Source organism: Arachis ipaensis, chromosome B01, assembly GCF_000816755.2.
Source record: "Arachis ipaensis cultivar K30076 chromosome B01, Araip1.1, whole genome shotgun sequence".
Lineage (NCBI taxonomy): Eukaryota > Viridiplantae > Streptophyta > Magnoliopsida > Fabales > Fabaceae > Arachis > Arachis ipaensis.
The window spans coordinates 126,713,748-126,738,223 of NC_029785.2; the positions used below are offsets into that span (position 1 = coordinate 126,713,748).

Genomic DNA, 24,476 nt, shown 5'->3' on the forward strand with positions numbered 1-24,476 from the left:
AGCTGTCTTCTATATGGTTGACTTAATTTTTCTATTTTTAAGATATAAAGTAATAAAATAAAAAACAATTAAATTGAAAAAATAAAATAAGGAAAGCAGCTCCTTCCCCGTTTAGCTGATTACTACCCTAAACCCTAACGCGATAAAAATGACCACCACCAATGACGCAGCAGCCGCTGCAGCCTCATCGGAAGCTCAGCTGCTGAAAACGGTGACCACCATCCTCACCAGCCACCCTGACCCCTACTCCGCGCTCAAACCCTTAATCCAAAATCTCACCCTCCCCACGGTGCTTTCCGTCCTCTCCTCCACCCAACTCCACCGCACCAACTCCGCCACCCTCCTCTCCTTGTTCCACATCCTTCGCCACTCTCCCCACCCTTCTCTCTCCTCCTCCCCTGAGCCCCTCCTCGCCATCCTCCCGTCCCTCTCTGCCTACGCCCTCTCCGACCACTCTGACCTCGCCTTCCAGCTCTTCAACAAGATGAAGCGCCTCCGTATTAAACCCAACCTCCTCACCTGCCACTCCCTCCTCTCTTCCCTTGTCCGCCGCCACCCTCATTCCTCCCACTCCATTCACCTCTCCAAACAAGTCTTTAACAATTCCATTAAGCTCGGTATAACCCCAAACACCACCACCTTCAACATCTTGATCCATGGTTCTTGTCTTGATAATAATTTTAATGATGCTCTTAGCTTAATGAACCAAATGACTGATTTTGCTTGTTCTCCTGATAATATCACTTACAATACTATTCTTGATGCATAAGGGCCAATTGAGTAAGGTTAGGGAGATTTTGCTAGAGATGAAAGGTAGCGGGGTTTCCCCAAATAAGAACACCTACAAAATCTTGGTTCATGGCTATTGTAAGTTGAGGTGGTTGAAGGAGGCTGCCGAGGTTGTCGAGTTGATGAGTGCAAACGACGTGGTACCAGATATTAGGATCATTAAAGGTAAGCCCATTGATGCAGTTACGTACAACACGTTGATTTCTGTCCTTTGCAAAGAAGGGAAACTTGATGAAGCATTTGACCTCATGACTGAGATGGAGAAGAAAAAATTGGGGCCAGACCGATATACTTATGCTGCCATCATTGGTGCACTTACTCATGCTGGGAGAATTGAGAAAGCAAAGAAATTCATGTCAAAACTCCTATAGACAAGTCCAAATATGATAAGTGAAGACACTTCACAAATGCTTGGTTCAGGCGACATGGATTACTCAGAACAGATAACTAATTTTTGTACTCAAGGGAAGTACAAAGCGGCAATGAAACTATTTCAAGAATCAGAGTAAAAAGGAGTTAGTTTGCATAAATCTGCATATATCAAGTTAATGGATGGGCTATTGAAGAGGAGAAAAAGCATGTCGAAGGCCTCTTTATCAGATTGACACAATAAATTTAAATTGGCATTTAAATTCCTGATGTTCATCATGTTGAACCCATTTTATTGGTGGTTTTGCTGTGATGACGATCCATTATTTCATGTAAGTATCCAATTTTCCAACATTATATTAGATTTTGTGGCGTTTGTGAACTGTGACTGTGTAATCAATATTTTTTTCCCTGGTAATTATTATGGATGGTATCCATACTTAAAGGTTAGAGAAAGTTATTCATGTCCTCAAGAGATGTTTTATATGCTTTATTATCTGCACAAACAGAGTGTTACTTTAATAGAAATTATAGATCCTCATTCCTCCCACTCCATTCACCTCTCCAAACAAGTCTTTGATGATTCTCTTAAGCTCGGTATAACCCCAAACACCACCACCTTCAACATCTTGATCCATGGTTCTTGTCTTGATAATAATTTTAATGATGCTCTTAGCTTAATTAACCAAATTACTGATTTTGCTTGTTCTCCTGATAATATCACTTACACTACTATTCTTGATGCATAAGGGCCAATTGAGTATGGTTAGGGAGGTTTTGCTAGAGATGAAAGGTAGCGGGATTTCCCCAAATAGGAACACCTATAATAGCTTGGTTCATGGCTATTGTAAGTTGAGGTGGTTGAAGGAGGCTGAAGGAGGCGATTAGCCTTAGGGATGATATGGAGAGCTTGAGGGTGATGCCGGATGAGGTTACCTACAATACTCTGATTGACGAGTGTTTTCAGTGGCGGGGGAGTGTGGAGGCATTTTAGTTGGTTGAGGAAATGAAGGGAAAGGGAGTCAAGCCGAACGCGGTGACTCACAATATAATGGTGAAGTGGTACTGTAAGGAAGGTAAGATGGATGAAGCCGGCTGTGTCGTGGCAAAGATGGTAGAGAGTGGGTTTTCACCGGACTATTTTACTTATAATACTATGATAAATGGTTAATGTAAAGAAGGAAATCTGGGAGAAGCTTTTAAGATGATGGATGAAATGGGGAGGAAAGGTTTAAAGATGGATACTTTTACTCTGAACACTATAGTGCACAAATTGTGCGTGGAGAAGCTACTCAAAGAGGCATACGAGTTGACTGTGAAAGCCGCAAAGCGAGGTTATATTCTCGATGAGGTAACCTATGGAACTCTAATCATGGGATACTTTAAAAATGATCAAACAAACAACGCTCTGAAGCTTTGGGATGAGATGAAGGAGAAGGGGATCATTTCTAGTGTTGTCACTTATAATACTATAATTAGGGGGTTGTGTCATTCTTTAAAAACTGATCAGGCTGTAGATAAATTGAATGAGCTTTTAGATAATGGTTTGGCCACCGATGAAGCTACGTGTAACATAATTATTCATGGTTTCTGCTGGGAGGGAGCAGTGGAGAAAGCATTCTTGTTCTATAACAGAATGGTTGAGAACTCATTCAAGCCTGATGTTATTACATGTAACATTCTTCTTCGAGGGATTTGCAAACATGGTATGTTCGAGAAGGCCTTTAATTTATTTAAGACATGGATCATTAAAGGTAAGCCCATTGATGCAGTTACGTACAACACGTTGATTTCTGTCCTTTGCAAAGAAGGGAAACTTGATGAAGCATTTGACCTCATGACTGAGATGGAGAAGAAAAAATTGGGGCCAGACCGATATACTTATACGGCCATCATTGGTGCACTTACTCATGCTGGGAAAATTGAGAAAGCAAAGAAATTCATGTCAAAACTCCTAGAGACAAGTCCAAATATGATAAGTGAAGACACTTCACAAATGCTTGGTTCAGGCGACATGGATTACTTAGAACAGATAACTAATTTTTGTACTCAAGGGAAGTAGAAAGCGGCAATGAAACTATTTCAAGAATCAGAGTAAAAAGGAGTTAGTTTGCATAAATCTGCATATATCAAGTTAATGGATGAGCTATTGAAGAGGCGAAAAAGCATATCGAAGGCCTCCTTATCAGATTGACACAATAAATTTAAATTGGCATTTAAATTCCTGATGTTCATCATGTTGAACCCATTTTATTGGTGGTTTTGCTGTGATGACGATCCATTATTTCATGTAAGTATCCAATTTTCTAACATTATATTAGATTTTGAGGCGTTTGTAAACTGTGACTGTGTAATCAATATTTTTTTCCCTGGTAATTATTATGGATGGTATCCATAGTTAAAGGTTAGAGAAAGTTATTCATGTCCTCAAGAGATGTTTTATATGCTTTATTATCTGTACAAACAGAGTGTTGCTTTAATAGAAATTATAGATCTATTCTCACACTGCAATCCTTTGTGCAATAGACATGTTAGGGGATCTGAACAGAGTCCACTTGTTTTTTATTGTTTTAAATGATAATAAGAGCAAACTACCATTTAGAATAAGGTGCATTCTGTTTTAGCGATATTTCTTGAAGGATCAAAAGGTCATTGGTTCTTATCCAATCTGTTGCCTACCCAGCATGGTCCGTGTATTGAATTTCACCTTGTTTGTTCATAAATACAATCGTCAGTCCGTCTGATTTTATTTTGTGTAGCAATAAAAATACTGTATTCTGCTTTTCATGTTTGACTGGATCATTTTATTTTAGATGTCTTCTATATGGTTGACTTAATTTTTTTATTTTTAAGATATAAAGTAATAAAATAAAAAACAATTAAATTGAAAAAATAAAATAAGGGAAGCAGCTCCTTCCCCGTTTAGCTGATTACTACCCTAAACCCTAATGCGATAAAAATGACCACCACCAACGACGCAGCAGCCGCTGCAGCCTCATCGGAAGCTCAGCTGCTGAAAACGGTGATCACCATCCTCACCAGCCACCCTGACCCCTACTCCGCGCTCAAACCCTTAATCCAAAATCTCACCCTCCCCACGGTGCTTTCCGCCAACCTCCTCACCTGCCACTCCCTCCTCTCTTCCCTTGTCCGCCGCCACCCTCATTCCTCCCACTCCATTCACCTCTCCAAACTAGTCTTTAACGATTCCCTTAAGCTCGGTATAACCCCAAACACCACCACCTTCAACATCTTGATCCATGGTTCTTGTCCTGATAATAATTTTAATGATGCTCTTAGCTTAATGAACCAAATGACTGATTTTGCTTGTTCTCCTGATAATATCACTTACAATACTATTCTTGATGCATAAGGGCCAATTGAGTAAGGTTAGGGAGGTTTTGCTAGAGATGAAAGGTAGCGGGGTTTCCCCAAATAAGAACACCTATAAAATCTTGGTTCATGGCTATAGTAAGTTGAGGTGGTTGAAGGAGGCTGCCGAGGTTGTCGAGTTGATGAGTGCAAACGACGTGGTACCAGATATTTGGACTTATAATACAATCATGAGGGGTTTGTGTGACGAGGGGAAGGTCAAGGAGGCGATTAGCCTTAGGGATGATATGGAGAGCCTGAGGGTGATGCCGGATGAGGTTACCTACAATACTCTGATTGACGGGTGTTTTCAGTGGCGGGGGAATGTGGAGGAATTCAAGTTGGTTGAGGAAATGAAGGGAAAAGGAGTCAAGCCGAACGCGGTGACTCACAATATAATGGTGAAGTGGTACTGTAAGTAAGGTAAGATGGATGAAGCCGGCTGTGTTGTGGCAAAGATGGTAGATAGTGGGTTTTCACCGGACTGTTTTACTTATAATACAATGATCAATGGTTATTGTATAGCAGGAAATCTAGGAGAAGCTTTTAAGATGATGGATGAAATGGGGAGGAAAGGTTTAAAGATGGATACTTTTACTCTGAACACTATAGTGCACAAATTGTGCGTGGAGAAGCTACTCAAAGAGGCATATGAGTTGACTGTGAAGGCCGCAAAGCGAGGTTATATTCTCGATGAGGTAACCTATGGAACTCTAATAATGGGATACTTTAAAAATGATCAAACAAACAACGCTCTGAAGCTTTGGGATGAGATGAAGGAGAAGGGGATCATTTCTAGTGTTGTCATATAATACTATAATTAGGGGGTTGTGTCATTCTTTAAAAACTGATCAGGCTATAGATAAATTGAATGAGCTTTTAGATAAAGGTTTGGCCACCGATGAAGCTACGTGTAACATAATTATTCATGGTTTCTGCTGGGAGGGAGCAGTGGAGAAAGCATTCTTGTTCTATAACAGAATGGTTGAGAACTCATTCAAGCCTGATATTATTACATGTAACATTCTTCTTCGAGGGCTTTGCAAACGTGGTATGTTCGAGAAGGCCTTTAATTTATTTAACACATGGATCATTAAAGGTAAGCCCATTGATGCAGTTACGTACAACACGTTGATTTCTGTCCTTTGCAAAGAAGGGAAACTTGATGAAGCATTTGACCTCATGACTGAGATGGAGAAGAAAAAATTGGGGCCAGACCGATATACTTATACTGCCATCATTGGTGCACTTACTCATGCTGGGAGAATTGAGAAAGCAAAGAAATTCATGTCAAAACTCCTAGAGACAAGTCCAAATATGATAAGTGAAGACACTTCACAAATGCTTGGTTCAGACGACATGGATTACACAGAACAGATAACTAATTTTTGTACTCAAGGGAAGTACAAAGAGGCAATGAAACTATTTCAAGAATCAGAGCAGAAAGGAGTTAGTTTGCATAAATCTGCGTATTTCAAATTAATGGATGGGCTATTGAAGAGGCGAAAAAGCATATCGAAGGCCTCCTTATCAGATTGACACAATAAATTTAAATTGGCATTTAAATTCCTGATGTTCATCATGTTGAAACCATTTTATTGGTGGTTTTGCTGTGATGACGATCCATTATTTCATGTAAGTATCCAATTTTCCAACATTATATTAGATTTTGTGGCGTTTGTAAACTGTGACTGTGTAATCAATATTTTTTTCCCTGGTAATTATTATGGATGGTATCCATACTTAAAGGTTAGAGAAAGTTATTCATGTCCTCAAGAGATGTTTTATATGCTTTATTATCTACACAAACAGAGTGTTACTTTAATAGAAATTATAGATCTATTCTCACAATGAAATCCTTTGTGCAACAAACATGTTAGGGGATCTGAACAGAGTCCACTTATTTTTTTATTGTTTTAAATGATAATAAGAGCAAACTACCATTTAGAATAAGGTGCATTCTGTTTTAGCGGGATTTCTTGAAGGATCAGAAGGTCCTTGGTTCTTATCCAATCAGTTGCCTACCCAGCATGGTCCGTGTATTGAATTTCACCTTGTTTGTTCATAAATACAATCGTCAGTCCGTCTGATTTTATTTTGTGTAGCCATAAAAATACTGTATTACGCTTTTCATGTTTGATTGGATCATTTTATTTTAGCTGTCTTCTATATGGTTGACTTAATTTTTCTATTTTTAAGATATAAAGTAATAAAATAAAAAACAATTAAATTGAAAAAATAAAATAAGGGAAGCAGCTCCTTCCCCGTTTAGCTGATTACTACCCTAAACCCTAATGCGATAAAAATGACCACCACCAACGACGCAGCAGCCACTGCAGCCTCATCGGAAGCTCAGCTGCTGAAAACGGTGACCACCTTCCTCACCAGCCACCCTGACCCCTACTCCGCGCTCAAACCCTTAATCAATAATCTCACCCTCCCCACGGTGCTTTCCGTCCTCTCCTCCACCCAACTCCACCGCACCAACTCCGCCACCCTCCTCTCCTTGTTCCACATCCTTCGCCACTCTCCCCACCCTTCTCTCTCCTCCTCCCCTGAGCCCCTCCTCGCCATCCTCCCGTCTGCCGCCACCCTCATTCCTCCCACTCCATTCACCTCTCCAAACAAGTCTTTAACGATTCCCTTAAGCTCGGTATAACCCCAAACACCACCACCTTCAACATCTTGATCCATGATTCTTGTCTTGATAATAATTTTAATGATGCTCTTAGCTTAATGAACCAAATGTCTGATTTTGCTTGTTCTCCTGATAATATCACTTACAATACTATTCTTGATGCATAAGGGCCAATTGAGTAAGGTTAGGGAGGTTTTGCTAGAGATGAAAGGTAGCGGGGTTTCCCCAAATAAGAACACCTATAAAATCTTGGTTCATGGCTATTGTAAGTTGAGGTGGTTGAAGGAGGCTGCCGAGGTTGTCGAGTTGATGAGTGCAAACGACGTGGTACCAGATATTTGGACTTATAATACAATCATGAGGGGTTTGTGCGACGAGGGTACCATTTAGAATAAGGTGCATTCTGTTTTAGCGGGATTTCTTGAAGGATCAGAAGGTCCTTGGTTCTTATCCATTCTGTTGCCTACCCAGCATGGTCCGTGTATTGAATTTCACCTTGTTTGTTCATAAATACAATCGTCAGTCCGTCTGATTTTATTTTGTGTAGCCATAAAAATACTGTATTATGCTTTTCATGTTTGATTGGATCATTTTATTTTAGCTGTCTTCTATATGGTTGACTTAATTTTTCTATTTTTAAGATATAAAGTAATAAAATAAAAAATAATTAAATTGAAAAAATAAAATAAGGGAAGCAACTCCTTCCCCGTTTAGCTGATTACCACCTTAAACCCTAATGCGATAAAAATGACCACCATCACCGACGCAGCACCCGCCGCAGCCTCATCGGAAGCTCAGCTGCTGAAAACGGTGACCACCATCCTCACCAGCCACCCTGACCCCAACTCCGTGCTCAAACCCGTAATCCAAAATCTCACCCTTCCCACGGTGCTTTCCGTCCTCTCCTCCACCCAACTCCACCGCACCCACTCCGCCACCCTCCCCTCCTTCTTCCACTTTGCTAGAGATGAAAGGTAGCGGGGTTTCCCCAAATAGGAACACCTATAATATCTTGGTTCATGGCTATTGTAAGTTGAGGTGGTTGAAGGAGGCTGCCGAGGTTGTCGAGTTGATGAGTGCAAACGACGTGGTACCAGATATTTGGACTTATAATACAATCATGAGGGGTTTGTGTGACGAGGGGAAGGTCAAGGAGGCGATTAGCCTTAGGGATGATATGGAGAGCTTGAGGGTGATGCCGGATGAGGTTACCTACAATATTCTGATTGACGGGTGTTTTCAGTGGGGGGGAGTGTGGAGGCATTCAAGTTGGTTGAGAAAATGAAGGGAAAGGGAGTCAAGCCGAACGCGGTGACTCACAATATAATGGTGAAGTGGTACTGTAAGGAAGGTAAGATGGATGAAGCCGGCTGTGTCGTGGCAAAGATGGTAGAGAGTGGGTTTTCACCGGACTGTTTTACTTATAATACAATGATCAATGGTTATTGTATAGCAGGAAATCTAGGAGAAGCTTTTAAGATGATGGATGAAATGGGGAGGAAAGGTTTAAAGATGGATACTTTTACTCTGAACACTATAGTGCACAAATTGTGCGTGAAGAAGCTACTCAAAGAGGCATACGAGTTGACTGTGAAGGCCGCAAAGCGAGGTAATATTCTCGATGAGGTAACCTATGGAACTCTAATCATGGGATACTTTAAAAATTATCAAACAAACAAAGCTCTGAAGCTTTGGGATGAGATGAAGGAGAAGGGGATCATTCCTAATGTTGTCACTTATAATACTATAATTAGGGGGTTGTGCCATTCTTTAAAAACTGATCAGGATGTAGAAAAACTAAATGAGCTTTTAGATAAAGGTTTGGCCACCGATGAAGCTACGTGTAACATAATTATTCATGGTTTCTGCTGGGAGGGAGCAGTGGAGAATCTTTAACGATTCCCTTAAGCTCGGTATAACCCCAAACACCACCACCTTCAACATCTTGATCCATGGTTCTTGTCTTGATAATAATTTTAATGATGCTCTTAGCTTCATGAACCAAATGACTGATTTTGCTTGTTCTCCTGATAATGTCACTTACAATACTATTCTTGAAGCATAAGGGCCAATTGAGTAAGGTTAGGGAGGTTTTGCTAGAGATGAAAGGTAGCAGGGTTTTTCCAAATAGGAACACCTATAATATCTTGGTTCATGGCTATTGTAAGTTGAGGTGGTTGAAGGAGGCTGCCGAGGTTGTCGAGTTGATGAGTGCAAACGATGTGGTACCAGATATTTGGACTTATAATACAATCATGAGGGGTTTGTGTGACGAGGGGAAGGTCAAGGAGGCGATTAGCCTTAGGGATGATGTAACATCCCTTCCAGCAAAATACCTTGCTTAAGTCAGGGTATTTCTACTAGAAAGAACGTTACGTAACCTTTTCTAGTATTAACTACTTAATTATCGAGCCTTTGTATCGAGTTCGCGTTTCAGTTTTAAGAAAATTCCAGAAAATTTTGTTTTTTATTCATTAAAGTCATAATTCAAACATTTACAAATAATAATAATCACATAAATATTATTGATAATAATTCTTATACAAAAGAAACCAAATAAAACTCAAATACAATATACCAAACCTACCCCTCTATATGAAATAAAATCTCAAGGGACAATCAGCGAGGGGACTCTACCAGACCAATTAAAACCATAAAGAAAACCCACTAATCGCTCACAGCTTCAAATTGCGTCTTCAAACCTATGTCACTGAAAGGGTAAAAAATTTGGGGGTGAGAACCAAACCACATGTTCTCAGTAGAGGTCGAGAATGCCGTGAAAGTAAAGAATAAAGCACAAATAGTTAATTTCATTCAGAGACATCTAAAAGAAAATTAACCTCCTTTAAAAAGATTAGTTAATTATTTAAAATCCTAGACCCATATTTTCTTTATAAAACTCTTAAAAGTTTTCTAAACTGTATGAATGACCAACCTGTTCCAAGCATAGGTTCATTAAGTCTATGCTGAACCAGTTTGATTTTTCATATTTTCCTAGACCATAACATAAAAAAAGTTACCTACGCGGTATAAATGATCATCCTGCTCCAAGCATAGGTTCATTAAGTCTATGCTGAACCAGTCAGATACTTTATACAAAACTAGACCTCAAACGTACCAATCACGGCCTCAGGCCCAAACAACTCAATCAACATCCAATCACCACAATCCAAACAATCAGTTACAAACACAGGTAATGAGGTTCAAACACAATCAAGAGCAATTACATCAAGTATAGTAATTAGTAGTTAAACAGGATTATTCATTTAGGCAAACTAATTACAATATACACACCCAAACAATGTCACATAGATGCATATGATGCATGCCTGTCCTACTGGCCATGAGCTCACGCGTCGATTATGTTGCCAGACCCGACTCAGATAATCGGAATTAGACCACCATCCTTATCCGTAGGTTCCATAGACAAGCGGAAATTAAACCACCATCCTTGTCCAGAACATGCAAGCGGGATTAAACCACCGTCCTTGCCTCCACAGTAAGCGAGATTAAACCACCATCCTTATTGTGTACATAAAACAATATGCAAGTGGGATCACACCACCGTCCTTGCTGAACAATTTATCAATACGTGAGCGGGATAAAACTACCGTCCTCACTGCAGGCGGGATAAAACCACCATCCCTGCACAATGGTTTACGCACTGAGCAAGCGGGACTAGACCCACGCCCCTGCCAACAATCCCATAAACCAAATATTCTTTTTTTAAAAGAACCATTGAAGTTATTATCATTAAATAAGCCTTAAATATTTATTTTGATTAAGTCCTTATGCTTTTAGAAAAATTTCAACATAATCTCCTTTAAAAATAGGACTTAGCCACCCTTACGGGTCCCAACCAAACAATTCACCAAGCTCTTTTCAACCTTTCCAATATCAAATCAATTCAGAATCAAACAAGTTCCAATATTGAATCAGCCATATAACGCTAAGGTTCATCTTTAATTTTATGAACTCATAACTCTCACTCAGGCATTCTCAACACCCTATCTTCTTTTCTGTTTTTAATATAGAAAATGAACTCGGAATCGCACAAACTTTATGTCCAGGCGTTCATCTTGAAATAAGCTTTCTAACAAACCATAGATCATAATTTTCTGGTTTCTCTAGCCTTAGAAATAGAGGAAAAACCGTGACTGCTCTGTAGTACGTAAAACCAGAAAAACAGCAGCAGCATGTGATATTCAAAATTCAATATAAAATCCAAGTTAAATTCAATGACTTTAAAAATTGATATAGTTAAACTTCACTCATACAAGTTTCTTTTCCAATTGGTTTCAGGTCAGTATCATTTTTAATGAAGAAGTAATATAACCTAGAAGTTGACTAATTTTCTGCAGAATTCTGTTTTAAAACTTAATAAACTTATCTTCTTCCAAGTCCTATAACTTACTCATCAAAATATGGATAGCCTTGAAATTTAAGTCACATATGCTAAACATACTTAATTTTCACTTCCAATTGGTTTCACCTTGATATCCAACCAGGTTCAAAAGTTATAAACTTCCAAATTTACTGAGTTAAGAAAACAGAATCTGGCCTTTACTGCATAATGCATCGTATTTCAAAAATTCGTATCTTTTAAACCGCAAGTTCAACCGTTCTGAAATTTTACGACATAAAAATAATAGGACTAAAGTTTCATTTAAATTTGGTTCCATTTCAAAATTCAAACTGAAAAATTTCCAATAAAGGAATCAAGTTGCTGCTGTGTTAAACGTTCTACAGAAAAACCAAATTTGACATCCCCAATTCAAAAATTCACCATAAATCATAAACTTAATGAAAAAGTCTCAAATTTACCAGTTTAGTTCCTTATATCCCTAAGTTTAATCCAGGCTTGGTCTCATGCAATTCTGATCATTACGTAAGTAGTTATAGCTTTTCAAAGTTTCTGACTTCGTTTAAAATTATGCAGAAAATCAGATCTTAGAGTTCAACTTTGAAAAATCATAACTAATTCTCTAGTTGATACGAAACCTTAAAAATTGAATTTTCACAATTACACTTAAAATTTACTTAACATTTAAATTCTTATAATTTCAGTCACTATAGAGTTACTAAATCACTTTCAAAGTTTCCGTTTTATTTCAAGAGAACCTGATTTTCAGCAAATCATTTAGGTTCAAGATCCAACCCTTCAATATCCCTCAAAATCAATTCCAAATCAACCACCAAGCAAGTTCATTAACTTTACAATATATCAAATAACAGCTCAACGGCAACCAATCTGATATAACCCATTAAAATTCAGAAATTCACAACAATTGGTCATCAAACAATTCCCAATCCACATAATCAATCAATATCACTAATCAACAATTTCAAATTACAATCTCAACCATTCCAATCACAATTTCAGCCACAATTCAATATTCACATAATCAATCAATTACTCACCGGTATTAAATCTATTTGCAGTTACTCAATAAACCTTGTAGGCATTCTTAAATTGAAATCGTTTTAAACCCCCTACTTCGATGTCAAATTTCACAGAAACCGACGGCGGAATTGTGGCGTGATGACTGGTTGGGCTGCACCCAAAATGCAGTAGCTCCTTCATCCCTTATCCGCTAATGTTAGTAACACTCACAGCAGCTTTGACAGGGCAGCAGCAACGCGAGTTGGCCACGACAGTGAGCAAAACAATGAATTCATATTGGGTAGAATAATAATTCTAGAAATTCAAGGGTGGAACAGGGGCTAAATTAAATTGGAACAAGAGTAAGGCTAATAAAATGGCAGCGGAATAAACAAGAACGTCAAGTGGAGGTTCAGAACAAGAATGTCTTACAAGAATGAGAAAGGAATAACAGAACAAAGAAGCACCGGCAGCAGCACGGACGATTATAGCAGCAACGGGGAAGACGGCCTTCTCCTCCACCTTGGTTCATGATTCCGGCGGTGGCAGTGACAAGAAAAGCCTCCCCACCATGCGTTCTGCTTCTCCTCTCCATTCGCGTTTCTCTCTGGGCGACGCCGACTCCACGTCTCCTTTCCTTAACTCAGACTTGATGGCGGCACAGCAGCGGTTTAGCAGCGACGATTCGACGACAACGAGGATGGCTTCAACAGCGACTATGGAACGGCGACGAGGACGGAGCTTCCTCTCAGTCACTGCTCGCGTCTCCCTCTGGTCCGTGTACTCGACGACAGCGCGCAGTGATGGCTCACGACGGCGGCAGTCTCCTCCTCCCCCGATGACGATCCACTTTTCCCTCTTCTTCTCTGTTCCGTCACCCTCTTCCTCTGCTCTCCGTTTCCTTCTTTCTTCCCTTCTATTTCTGGGACACGGATTCCATGTGCCGAAGATCTTTGGCACACCTGTGCGCATAGCACTTATTTTTGGCCGATCGGTGCGTTTTTAAATGATGTTCGTCGGATCTATCTTGTTCTTTTAATCTAATGGTAGAGATTACCTTTTCTCTTCCCTCCTTTGATTGGTTAATGGATATCTTGTGTCAGAGGGATTATTTTACAAATTTATTTTGTTACTGGTTAGTTTTATTAGATCTGAAAACTATCTAGGTTTATGTAGAATTAGTTAACAATTTTTAAGATGGAATTATTTGAAGTTAATGATTCTGGGTTACGGTTAATCAGAGACGATGGGGTTGGGCTGGAAAGGAAGGAGTTTCACCGCTGATGTCATTTGACGTATACTAGAATCGTGCGGAAGTTTACGTTTTCAACGCGCAGCTTCTCCAATGACAACGAGGTTGGCTTCAACAGTGACTATGGAACGGCGACGAGGACGGAGCTTCCTCTCGGTCACTGCTCGCGTCTCCCTCTGGTCCGTGTACTCGATGGCAGCGCGCAGTGATGGCTCACGACGGCGGCAGTCTCCTCCTCCCCCGATGACGATCCACTTTTCCCTCTTCTTCTCTGTTCCGTCACCCTCTTCCTCTGCTCTCCGTTTCCTTCTTTCTTCCCTTCTATTTCTGGGACACGGATTCCATGTGCCGAAGATCTTTGGCACACCTGTGCGCATAGCACTTATTTTTGGCCGATCGGTGCGTTTTTAAATGATGTTCGTCGGATCTATCTTGTTCTTTTAATCTAATGGTAGAGATTACCTTTTCTCTTCCCTCCTTTGATTGGTTAATGGATATCTTGTGTCAGAGGGATTATTTTACAAATTTATTTTGTTACTGGTTAGTTTTATTAGATCTGAAAACTATCTAGGTTTATGTAGAATTAGTTAACAATTTTTAAGATGGAATTATTTGAAGTTAATGATTCTGGGTTACGGTTAATCAGAGACGATGGGGTTGGGCTGGAAAGGAAGGAGTTTCACCGCTGATGTCATTTGACGTATACTAGAATCGTGCGGAAGTTTACGTTTTCGTCACTGACCATCAATGGAGTTGCAGGAAGTTTCCCTCGTTGAATCACACTGCAAAGCTGCCTACTCTTCGAATGGCGCATCTGTTGCGACTCGTTGGTTCGGAGGATGAAGATCTGCATAGTGTCCTCGCCGGATCTGGAAAAGATCACCATCGGATAACAATGGGAAGTAAACAGTCGCGTGTCGTGGCAAGTGTAGCTTGGTGGCCAGCAAAGCAAAGATTGCTGTAAACTGATGGGTACCGGTAACTGGCGAGACCACGGACACACGTTACGGAGGACCTCTGTCGTTTAATATATATAGAAAACCTGTTAGACACGTTAATTCTCACCATGTTTTGAATTTGAATTTATGTATATTTACATTGATTAACCTTTGGCTTTTATTATAGATTTAAATTCAATTAAATATTAAATTTCGATTTTCAAATAGTTTTAAATTTGATCTTAAATTTATTTTGGAACTAATTTAAGATTCGGATCATACTTGCATTGACCACATTGATATTTTCAATACTCAGCGCGTTAATTAATCATTTGGAATTCTAATGAATAGTAGTGTACAATTTGTTGGATGATTACCATTTTGAATTTTTTGTCAAACAAAGTCAAAAATAAGGTTGGTCATATTCGTCTACTGATCATTAATTTTTGAAGTTTTGATAAGAATGGAACACTTTATAAAAAAAAATTATAAATGAATTTATATTTTAAATTAATTTTATATTCTAAACCAATTATTATAAGCTAAGTCATTTGGTTCAATTAATTTTATTAATTATAGTTATATGATATCGAAAATAATTTTATTAACTATAGTAAGATATCATATAAAATTAGTACTTTTTTAGAATAATTGTATAGATTATAATAATATAATTTAAAAAGTTAGTTATTTTTTTAGTAATTTTATAAATTATAGAAATATGATATGAGAAATTAGTAAATTTTTAAAGTAATTTTATTAATTATATTAATATGATGAGAAATTAATAATTATGTTAAATTAATTTTATTAACTATAGTAATATGTCATGAAAAATTATTAATTATATAGAATATTAATCATAGTAAGATACTATAAAAATTAGTACAAATAGAGAGTACAAAGAGTTTAATTTTTAATTTTAAGTTATTTTAGTTATTATAAAAGTAAAAAATAATAATCAAAATTAATTCCATTAAACTGCTTAATAATTTATTTATGAAAAGATATAATTGTATTTGTATAAATGATAATTCATGGTTTAAAAATGCCGAATCTGATTTTAGGCTTTGACGGATTATTCGAAACCCCAGTTGAGAGAAACAGGAATATTCTAGAACAAGAAACTCTCAAATGGGTCTTCGTTGGTGGCAAAGATGGCGTTGGCAAAACTACATGCAGCTCAATACTCTCATTTCATTCTTCTCGCCACTGTTCGTGACTCTGTTCTCATAATCTCCACCGACCCAACTCATAATCTCAGCGATGCTTTTCAACAACGATTCACAAAGACTCCAAATTTAGTCAATAGCTTCACCAATTTCTATGCTATGAGAGTGAATCTCACTGTTGAGCATGAGGATGTGGGCACTTCTAAAGGGATGGACGATATGAGTCACTGAAATTTTCGGTAGAATGTGGGCAATGGACTTCAGACGTGCCCAATAAAAAGCTGCCGAAACCACCATGACTGAACGGGGGAGGAGAAGGAGTTGGTAGCGTGACGAAGAAGCGAGTAGAAGAGGTCTTGGGGATTCAGTCGTTGTTGGCGTTGGAGATAATGGAGGAGGCCGTGCGCTTACGACAGCAGAGAAAGGGGAAGAAGAAAACTTGGAGAAGAATGTTAATGGCAGTAAGCCAATAATAGATAATTAAATATGGGTATTCATTTAAAAAATAAAAAAATAACCCTTTATTTTATGTGCAATTGCAAAAAGAACCCCAAAAAGTAAATATTGTTATTTTGACATTTTTTAGCTTACGGGTACGCCAAACACATTTTTGGCGTTTCAGTGCGCTAAGAGGGAGCGCGTACCGAATCCGTGCCCCCCTTTCTGATTGTAGATTTAGGGATTTAGGTTATAAATTAGGAATTTGTGATATTAGGGTTAAAATTAGGATTTTATAAAAAGATATGGATAGATATGAATAGATATTTTGATAAAATTGGAAGGTAGAGTAATTTTAAAACCAAATATACTCTCTTAAAATATTTAGGAACATCATTTATCAACATATTGCTAAGTTGAATTAATTATTTCTAATTTAAATTATAAAATAAGCATATTAATCACATTTTTATAAAATATAGTTTAAACTCAATACTAATTATTCAAATTAAATGATATAACTTTTTATTATTTTTCTATCACTGGAATTTTAATTTCAATTTACAAAATATCTAATTATAATAAAATTACTTAAACTTTAAGTATTTATAAAAATCCATTTAATCATTCCTAATAAATTAATCTCTAGGAGCTCAAACTAATAAAATAAACCATAATTTATCCATAATAGAAATTATTTAAATTAAATTATATAATTTTCAAAATATATAAAATAACCAATTATAAGAATTTACACAAAAATATTAATTAACTTAACTCTAAATATTAATAAAACTAATTTAATTACTCTTAATTGATTAATTTATAAAATAAGATATCAAATTAATAAAATAAATCGTAACCTTTTCAGAATAAAAGTTACTTGAATTAAATTATACAATTTTTTTCTTATTTTTCAATTACTAAAATTATACAAAATATTCTATTATAATAAGATTACTTAAAAATATTAATTGATTTAAAATAAAACTATTTCCGAATCTATTTAATTATTTCTAACAAAATAATTTCTAAAATTACAAAATTTAAACTAAACAAGATAAAATCACAATTTATTTACATTTAGGTTTTTCAAAAATGCGGGATGTTACAGATGATATGGAGAGCCTGAGGGTGATGCCGGATGAGGTTACCTACAATACTCTGATTGACGGGTGTTTTCAGCGGCGGGGGAGTGTGGAGGCATTCAAGTTGGTTGAGGAAATGAAGGGAAAGGGAGTCAAGCCGAACGCGGTGACTCACAATATAATGGTGAAGTGGTACTGTAAGGAAGGTAAGATGGATGAAGCCGGCTGTGTCTTGGCAAAGATGGTAAAGAGTGGGTTTTCACCGGACTGTTTTACTTATAATACTATGATCAATGGTTATTGTAAAGCAGGAAATCTGGGAGAAGCTTTTAAGATGATGGATGAAATGGGGAGGAAAGGTTTAAAGATAGATACTTTTACTCTGAACACTATAGTGCACAAATTGTGCGTGGAGAAGCTACTCAAGGAGGCATACGAGTTGCCTGTGAAGGCCACAAAGCGAGGTTATATTCTCGATGAGGTAACCTATGGAACTCTAATCATGGGATACTTTAAAAATGATCAAACAAACAAAGCTCTGAAGCTTTGGGATGAGATGAAGGAGAAGGAGATCATTCCTAGTGTTGTCACTTATAATACTATAATTAGGGGGTTGTGCCATTCTTTAAAAACTGATCAGGCTGTAGATAAATTGAATGAGCTTTTAGATAAAGGTTTGGCCACCGACGAAGCTACGTGTAACATAATTATTCATGGTTTCTGCTAGGAGGGAGCAGTGGAGAAAGCATTCTTGTTCTATAACAGAATGGTTGAGAACTCATTCAAGCCTGATGTTATTACATGTAACATTCTTCTTCGAGGGCTTTGCAAACATGGTATGTTCGAGAAGGCCTTTAATTTATTTAACACATGGATGATTAAAGGTAAGTCCATTGATGCAGTTACGTACAACACGTTGATTTCTGTCCTTTGCAAAGAAGGCAAACTTGATGAAGCATTTGACCTCATGACTGAGATGGAGAAGAAAAATTGGGGCCGGACCGATATACTTATACTGCCATCATTGGTGCACTTACTCATGCTGGGAGAATTGAGGAAGCAAAGAAATTCATGTCAAAACTCCTAGAGACAAGTCCAAATATAGTAAGTGAAGACACTTCACAAATGCTTGGTTCAGACGACATGGATTACACAGAACAGATAACTAATTTTTGTACTCAAGGGAAGTACAAAGAGGCAATGAAACTATTTCAAGAATCAGAGTAAAAAGGAGTTAGTTTGCATAAATTTGCATATTTCAAGTTAATGGATGGGCTATTGAAGAGGCGAAAAAGCATATCGAAGGCCTCCTTATCAGATTGACACAATAAATTTAAATTGGCATTTAAATTTCTGATGTTCATCATGTTGAACCCATTTTATTGGTGGTTTTGCTGTGATGATGATCTATTATTTCATGTAAGTATCCAATTTTCCAACATTATATTAGATTTTGTGGCGTTTGTAAACTGTGACTGTGTAATCAATATTTTTTTCCCTGGTAACTATTATGGATGGTATCGATAGTTAAAGGTTAGAGAAAGTTATTCATGTCCTCAAGAGATGTTTTATATGCTTTATTATCTGCACAAACAGTGTGTTGCTTTAATAGAAATTATAGATCTATTATCACACTGTAATCCTTTGTGCAACAGACATGTTAGGAGATCTGAACAGAGTCCACTTGTTTTTTATTGTTTTAAATGATAATAAGAGCAAACTACCATTTGGAATAAGGTGCATTCTATTTTAGCGGGAATTCTTGAAGGATCAGAAGGTCCTTGGTTCTTATCCAATCTGTTGCCTACCCAGCATGGTCTGTGTATTGAATTTCACCTTGTTTGTTCATAAATACAATCGTCAGTCCGTCTGATTTTATTTTGTGTAGCCATAAAAATATTGTATTCTGCTTTTCATGTTTGACTGGTTCATTTTATTTTAGCTGTCTTCTATATGGTTGACTTAATTTTTTCAATTTTTAAGATATAAAGTAATAAAATAAAAAACAATTAAATTGAAAAAATAAAATAAGGGAAGCAGCTCCTTCTCCGTTTAGCTGATTACCACCCTAAACCCTAATGCGATAAAAATGACCACCACCACCGACGCAGCAGCCGCCGCAGCCTCATCGGAAGCTCAGCTGCTGAAAACGGTGACCACCATCCTCACCAGCTACCCTGACTCTAACTCCGCGCACAAACCCTTAATACAAAATCTCACCCTCCCCACGGAGCTTTCCGTCCTCTTCTCCACCCAGCTCCACCGCACCCACTCCGCCACCCTCCTCTCCTTCTTCCACATCCTTCACCACTCTCCGCCACCCTCATTCCTCCCACTCCATTCACCTCTCCAAACAAGACTTTAACAATTCCCTTAAGCTCGGTATAACCCCAAACACCACCACCTTCAACATCTTGATCCATGCTTCTTGTCTTGATAATAATTTTAATGATGCTCTTAGCATCATGAACCAAATGACTGATTTTGCTTGTTCTCCTGATAATATCACTTACAATACTATTCTTGATGCATAAGGGTCAATTGAGTAAGGTTAGGGAGGTTTTTCTAGAGATGAAAGGTAGCGGGGTTTCCCCAAAGAGGAACACCTATAATATCTTGGTTCATGGCTATTGTAAGTTAAGGTGGTTGAAGGAGGCTGCCGAGGTTGTCGAGTTGATGAGTGCAAACGACGTGGTACCAGATATTTGGACTTATAATACAATCATGAGGGGTTTGTGCGACGAGGGGAAGGTCAAGGAGGCGATTAGCCTTAGGGATGATATGGTGAGCCTGAGGGTGATGCCGGATGAGGTTACCTACAATACTCTGATTGACGGGTGTTTTCAGCGGCGGGGGAGTGTGGAGGCATTCAAGTTGGTTGAGGAAATGAAGGGAAAGGGAGTCAAGCCGAACGCGGTGACTCACAATATAATGGTGAAGTGGTACTGTAAGGAAGGTAAGATGGATGAAGCCGGCTGTGTCTTGGCAAAGATGGTAAAGAGTGGGTTTTCACCGGACTGTTTTACTTATAATACTATGATCAATGGTTATTGTAAAGCAGGAAATCTGGGAGAAGCTTTTAAGATGATGGATGAAATGGGGAGGAAAGGTTTAAAGATAGATACTTTTACTCTGAACACTATAGTGCACAAATTGTGCGTGGAGAAGCTACTCAAGGAGGCATACGAGTTGACTGTGAAGGCCGCAAAGCGAGGTTATATTCTCGATGAGGTAACCTATGGAACTCTAATCATGGGATACTTTAAAAATGATCAAACAAACAAAGCTCTGAAGCTTTGGGATGAGATGAAGTTGAAGGGGATCATTCCTAGTGTTGTCACTTATAATACTATAATTAGGGGGTTGTGCCATTCTTTAAAATTTGATTAGGCTGTAGATAAATTGAATGAGCTTTTAGATAAAGGTTTGTCCACCGATGAAGCTACGTGTAACATAATTATTCCTGGCTTTTGCTGGGAGGGAGCAGTGGAGAAAGCATTCTTGTTCTATAACAGAATAGTTGAGAACTCATTCAAGCCTGATGTTATTACATGTAACATTCTTCTTCGAGGGCTTTGCAAACATGGTATGTTCGAGAAGGCCTTTAATTTATTTAACACATGGATCATTAAAGGTAAGCCCACTGATGTAGTTACGTACAACACGTTGATTTCTGTCCTTTGCAAAGAAGGGAAACTTGATGAAGCATTTGACCTCATGAATGAAATGGAGAAGAAAAAAATTGGTGCCGGACCGATATACTTATACTGCCATCATTGGTGCACTTACTCATGCTGGGAGAATTGAGGAAGCAAAGAAATTCATGTCAAAACTCCTAGAGACAAGTCCAAATATGATAAGTGAAGACACTTCAGAAATGCTTGGTTCAGGCGACATGGATTACTCAGCACAGATAACTAATTTTGTACTCAAAGGAAGTACAAAGAGGCAATGAAACTATTTCAAGAATCAGAGTAAAAAGGAGTTAGTTTGCATAAATCTGCATATTTCAAGTTAATGGATGGGCTATTGAAGAGGCGAAAAAGCATATCGAAGGCCTCCTTATCAGATTGACACAATAAATTTAAATTGGCATTTAAATTCCTGATGTTCACCATGTTGAACCCATTTTATTGGTGGTTTTGCTGTGATGACGATCTATTATTTCATGTAAGTATCCAATTTTCCAACATTATATTAGATTTTGTGGCGTTTGTAAACTGTGACTGGGTAATCAATATTTTTTCCCTAGTAATTATTATGGATGGTATCCATAGTTAAAAGTTAGAGAAAGTTATTGATGTCCTCAAGAGATGTTTTATATGCTTTATTATATGCACAAACAGAGTGTTGCTTTAATAGAAATTATAGATCTATTCTCACGCTGCAATCCTTTGTGCAACAGATATGTTAGGGGATCTGAACAGAGTCCAGTTGTTTTTTATTGTTTTAAATGATAATAAGAGCAAACTACCATTTGGAATAAGGTGCATTCTGTTTTAGCAGGATTTCTTGAAGGATCAGAAGGCCCTTGGTTCTTATTCAATCTGTTGCCTACCCAGCATGGTCCGTATATTGAATTTCACCTTGTTTGTTCATAAATACAATCATCAGTCCGTCTGATTTTATTTTTTGTAGCGATAAAACTACTGTATTCTGCTTTTCATGTTTGACTGGATCATTTTATTCTAGCTGTCTTCTATATGGTTGACTTAATTTTTCTATTTTTAAGATATAAAGTAATAAAATAAAAAAAATTAAATTGAAAAAATAAAATAAGGGAAGCAGCTCCTTTCCCGTTTAACTGATTACCACCCTAAACCCTAATGCGATAAAAATGACCACCACCACCGACGCAGCAACCACCGCAGCCTTATCGAAAGCTCAGTTGCTGAAAACGGTAACCTCCATCCTCACCAGCCACCCTGACCCCCACTCCGCGCTCAAACCCTTAATCCAAAATCTCACCCTCCCCACGGTGCTTTCCGTCCTCTCCTCCACCCAACTCCACCGCACCAACTCCGCCACCCTCCTCTCCTTGTTCCACATCCTTCGCCACTCTCCCCACCCTTCTCTCTAACGATTCCCTTAAGCTCGGTATAACCCCAAACACCACCACCTTCAACATCTTGATGCATGGTTCTTGTCTTGATAATAATTTTAATGATGCTCTAGCTTCTTGAACCAAATGACTGATTTTGCTTGTTCTTCTGATAATATCACTTACAATAATATTCTTGATGCATAAGGGCCAATTGAGTAAGGTTAGGGAGATTTTGCTAGAGATGAAAGGTAGCGGGGTTTCTCCAAATAGGAACACCTATAATATCTTGGTTCATGGCTATTGTAAGTTGAGGTGGTTGAAGGAGGCTACCGAGGTTATCAAGTTGATAAGAGCAAATGACATGGTACCGGATATTTGGACTTATAATACAATCATGAGGGGTTTGTGCGACGAGGGGAAGGTAAAGAAGGCGATTAGCCATAGGGATGATATGGAGTGCTTGAGGGTGATGCCGGATGAGGTTACCTACAATACTCTGATTGACCGGTGTTTTCAGTGGCGGGGGAGTGTGGAGGCATTCAAGTTAGTTGAGGAAATGAAGGGAAAGGGAGTCAAGCCAAATGCGGTGACTCACAATATAATAGTGAAGTGGTACTGTAAGGAAGGTAAGATGGATGAAGCTGGCTATGTCGTGGCAAAGATGGTAGAGAGTGGGTTTTCACCGGACTGTTTTACTTATAATACTATGATCAATGGTTATTGTAAAGCAGGAAATCTAGGAGAAGCTTTTAAGATGATGGATGAAATGGGGAGGAAAGGTTTAAAGATGGATACTTTTACTCTGAACACTATAGTGAACAAATTGTGCGTGGAGAAGCTGCTCAAAGAGGCATACGAGTTGACTGTGAAGGCCGCAAAGCGAGGTTATATTCTCGATGAGGTAACCTATGGAACTCTAATCATGGGATACTTTAAAAATGATCAAACAAACAAAGCTCTGAAGCTTTGGGATGAGATGAAGGAGAAGGGGATCATTCCTAGTGTTGTCACTTATAATACTATAATTGAGGGGTTGTGTCATTCTTTAAAAACTGATCAGGCTGTAGATAAATTGAATGAGATTTTATATAAAGGTTTGACCCCCGATGAAGCTACGTGTAACATAATTATTCATGATTTCTGTTGGGAGGGAGCATTGGAGAAAGCATTCTTGTTCTATAACAGAATGGTTGAGAACTCATTCAAGCCTGATGTTATTACATGTAACATTCTTCTTCGAGGGCTTTGCAAACATGGTATGTTCGAGAATGCCTTTAATTTGTTTAACACATGGATCATTAAAGGTAAGCCCGTTGATGCAGTTACGTACAACACGTTGATTTTCGTCCTTTGCAAAGAAGGGAAACTTGATGAAGTATTTGACCTCATGACTGAGATGGAGAAGAAAAAATTAGGGCCGGACCAATATACTTATACTGTCATCATTGGTGCACTTACTAATGCTAGGAGAACTGAGGAAGCAAAGAAATTCATGTCAAAACTCCTAGAGACAAGTCCAAATATGATAAGTGAAGACACTTCACAAATGCTTGGTTCAGGCGACATGAATTACTCAGAACAGATAACTGACTTTTGTACTCAAGGGAAGTACAAAGAGGCAATGAAACTATTTCAAGAATCAGAGCAGAAAGGAGTTAGTTTGCATAAATCTGCATATTTCAAGTTAATGGATGGGCTATTGAAGAAGCGAAAAATCATATCGAAGACCTCCTTATCAGATTGACACAATTAATTCAAATTGGCATTTAGATTCCTGATGTTCACCATGTTGAACCCATTTTATTGGTGGTTTTGCTGTGATGACGATCCATTATTCCATGTAAGTATCCAATTTTCCAACATTATATTAGATTTTGTGGCGTTTGTAAACTGTGACTGTATAATCAATATTTTCTTCCCTGGTAATTATTATGGATGGTATCCATAGTTAAAGGTTAGAGAAAGTTATTTATGTCCTCAAGAGATGTTTTAT

At 38.0% G+C, this 24,476-nt stretch overlaps 6 pseudogenes; all 6 read left to right on the forward strand.

Annotated features, from left to right (window-relative positions):
- LOC107612947 lies at positions 149 to 3,352 on the forward strand (annotated as a pseudogene).
- Positions 4,118 to 6,069, forward strand: LOC107612939 (annotated as a pseudogene).
- LOC110262407 lies at positions 6,836 to 9,064 on the forward strand (annotated as a pseudogene).
- Positions 9,063 to 18,762, forward strand: LOC107612932 (annotated as a pseudogene).
- LOC107612923 lies at positions 19,860 to 21,551 on the forward strand (annotated as a pseudogene).
- Positions 22,277 to 24,227, forward strand: LOC107612915 (annotated as a pseudogene).